This window comes from Elephantulus edwardii, unplaced genomic scaffold (assembly GCF_000299155.1).
Source record: "Elephantulus edwardii isolate Elephantulus edwardi_28Jun2011 unplaced genomic scaffold, EleEdw1.0 scaffold00054, whole genome shotgun sequence".
Lineage (NCBI taxonomy): Eukaryota > Metazoa > Chordata > Mammalia > Macroscelidea > Macroscelididae > Elephantulus > Elephantulus edwardii.
The window spans coordinates 362155-365838 of record NW_006399804.1 but is presented as its reverse complement, the minus strand read 5'-3'; positions in this window follow the sequence as shown (position 1 = coordinate 365838).

Genomic DNA, 3684 nt, shown 5'->3' with positions numbered 1-3684 from the left:
CAGGATGGGAGTGTCAGAGACAGTGCGATTGGCACAGGACAGAGCGGAGTTTAGGGCTGTTGTACATAGGGTCGCTATGAGTCGCAAGCGACTCGACAGCACATAAAAACATAACAACATGTATTTAGAACATGCTATACCATTTCTTTTTGGAAGCAAGAGAAACAATAATAGTTATAGAAAGGCTTCAGGTCTCTTGTTCATAGGGTCACTATGAGTTGTGCTCAACTCACTGGCAACCAATAACAACAGCAGGAGAAAGATGAGAAATCTCCTCCTGTGTGATTCAACTGCCTCTGAAATCTTGCTGGAGGGTCAGTGATAGGTTGGTTTAGACTCCATGACACAACAACAACTAGTAGAATATAGTGTTTCCTTGTTTCGATTGGTTAACTTTTCTTAGTCTAAGTATATGTCTTGCATGAACATAATTAAGTGTTCTGGGATTGTCATACTTCTCAATGCTAGCCATAATTTCTTGTGATCCACAGAATCAAATACCTTTTGCATAGTCAATTAAGCATAGATAAACATTCAACTGATTTTTGTTGTTTACTGTAGAGTCAGAATCGTCCCATAACTTACCCTTCAGTGGGTTTTCACAAGCAGTTAATCGCACATTGAAGAGATTGCCCATCCTTCTTCCACAGGGTAGCTGGTGGCCTCAAACAGTGCCTTAGAGTTGCAGTGCAGCTTCTTGCCACTAGGCTACCAGAGCTGATAGTCTATGCTATTCTCAGCCAGTAGCCACCTGACATCAACAATGATGCCCTTGGTGTCACAGCCTCTTCTAAATCTAGCTTAAATTTCTGGCAGCCCCCTGTCAATACACTGTTCCAGGTGGTTATTTTAAATTATCTTCAGCAGTTATTTTGCTTGCATGTAATATTAATGATATTGTTTCATTTCCACGTTCTGTTAGATCCCCTTTATTGGAATTGTTGACAAATATGGATATCTTCCAATTAGTTGGCCAATCAGCTGTTTTCCAAATGTCGTGACATAGACTGGTAAGCACATCCAAGTTTGCATTTGTTAGTTGAAGAATGTCAATCGTTATCTTATCTATTCCTAGGGACTTATTTTTTGCCAGTGTCTTCAGCACAGCTTGAACTTCTTCCTTTGTTACCAATGGCTCTTGTTCATATTGTGCTTCCTGAAATTTTTTGTTATTGACCAGTCATTTTTAGTACAGTGACTTGGATCATTCAAGATTGTACCCATGGCATTTTGCAGTATTGCAACTCAAGTCTTAATTTTGGTTGTTAGTTCTTTCAGCTTGAGAAATGCTGAGTAAATTCTTCCCTTTCCTTTCTCTGAATCTAGGTCTTTGTACATTTCATTATATTACTTTGTCTTCTCAAGCTGCCCTTTGAAATCTTCTACTCTGCTCTTTTATTTCAGTACCTCTCCCTTTATTTTGGCTTCTCAATGCTGTAATACAATTTCCATTGTTTCTTCTGATATCAATTTTGGCTTTTTCTTTCTTCTCCTTCTTTGTAATGACCTTTTACTTTCTCCATGGACAATGTCCTTGGTTTCATAGATCCATGAGTTTTTGATCTTTGGTGATCAACGCCTCAACCCTTAAAATTTGGAAGGGTGTGCTTTAGAGGCATATGCTCTCTCCATACCTATTCAATCTGTATGCTAAGCAAATAATTAAAGAAGCTGGATTCTACAAAGAAGAATGTGATGGAGGAAAAATCATCAACAAGGTACCCTATGCAGATGATACAATCTTTCTTGCTGAAGGCAAGGAGAACCTGAAGAGCTTGTTGCAGAAGGTCAAAGAACATAGCCCTCAATATAGATTATGTCTTAATATCAAGGATATAAAGGTCCTTACCAAAGGGCCAGTGGGGAACATTATGATAGGTGGGCAAAATATTTAAACTGCTAATGGTTTTGTCTTGCTTTGATCCACAATAAATATCCTTGGTACTAGGCGTCAGAAGATAAGAAGATGTATTGCTTTGGGTAAGGCTGCTGTCAGAGACCTCTCCAAAATACAGAAGAGTGATAATATCAGTTTGAAGACTATAAAACACCTGATTCAGGCCATGGTCTTTTGAATTAGTTGCTATGCATCAGAGAGCTGGATGATGAATAATAACAGAAGAAGAATTGATGCCTTTGAGTTGTAGTATTGGAGAAGAGTACTGAATATCCCATGGGCTTCCTAAAGATAAAAAGGATATGTCTTGGAAAACGTGTGGCCAGAGTGCTCCATTGAGGCAAGGATGACAAAACTTCTTAGTTCATACTTTGGACATGTTGCTAGGAGAGGTTATTCCTTGGAAAAGGATATCATATTTGGAAAGATGGAGTGTCAGAAAAAGAGAGGAAGACTTCCATTGAAATTTACTGACATGGTGACAATAACAATGGCCTCAAATGTATCAGACAATAAGGATGGCACAAGATAGGACAAGACTCAGGTCTGTTATTCATAGGGTCTCTTTGAGTCATACTTGACTCACAGCACCTAAATTAACAGCAACAAGTAGTAGAATAAAGAATACTGGTTGCATAGTCCTTAGCAGATTTTGCTGCTGTCTCAAAGGCTGTACCTTTCTAAAGGTTAAATTCCATCAGAAATAACATAGGAGAAAAATGGGCCATCTCTCCCTCCTGTGATTATAGTCTCTGAAATTCAGTGGAGGGTTGCTATGAGTTGGAACCTACTCAATAGTACAAGATAGAAGAGGATTCACATCTGTTGTTCCTAAGGTTACTCAACAGTGCTTAACAACAATGAGTAAAAATCAGCTGATTCTTCCTGATATTCTTGCTGGGTCAACCCTCCTCCCCATCTCTTCCCCTCCCCTCTGCCTAGTTAATGGAACTTTGACTCTGCTTCTTCTATTGTGGTTGTACAGTTTTCAAAATGGTGCAAGTAAACAACTTTGAAAAATAACTTTCTTAACTTTCAGCTATACAATATCTTCTTGTTCTCTTTTGGCTTAATTGCTGGTGGATTTGTGATAAGGAATTGCACTGCCAACCTAAAGTGATATGGTTCTAATCTTCCAGCTTCAGATTGGAGATGGGCATGTTCAGTCTTCTCATGCTATTTACTGTCTCTGAAGACCTGCTGGAGTTTCAGCTTTGAGTCTGTCCCAACTCTATTTTATGCAAAAACAACAACTTAGAGTAAAACATCACTGAAGATAATTGAGAGATCCACTGAAGGTAACTAAGAGGTCAATGCTAAAATCCCAACAAATTTAACTGCTACCCAAACCTCCAAAAACAATGGAATTTGATTTTAATCTTCAGCATGATTTCCTAATATTTTGCAGTAACTAAGACACAGATATAACATATTCAACCAGTGCTCTATGCTTTCAAAGATTTTTAACACTAACACCAACAAAGATTTCTAGCAAAGATTTCTAACAACCTTTTAAAACAGAACAGAGGTGAATGTACTTGTGGAAATCAAATATTTATTTATGAGAGAATGTTCTAAGCACAGATTTGCAAATACATATGTGTGTGTGCATGCACCCATGCATGTGTGTAAACGTTCTCTCTTACCTGAGTAGAGGGTACAATCCATAAATGATAAGTCATCAATTGCAATGTCTCCAGTGAAACCATCTCCCACTGAGGCCTCCACCAAAATCTAAGAGAGAAAAAGAAAAATTATCAACATTTTCACAGAAATAAATTTATGAA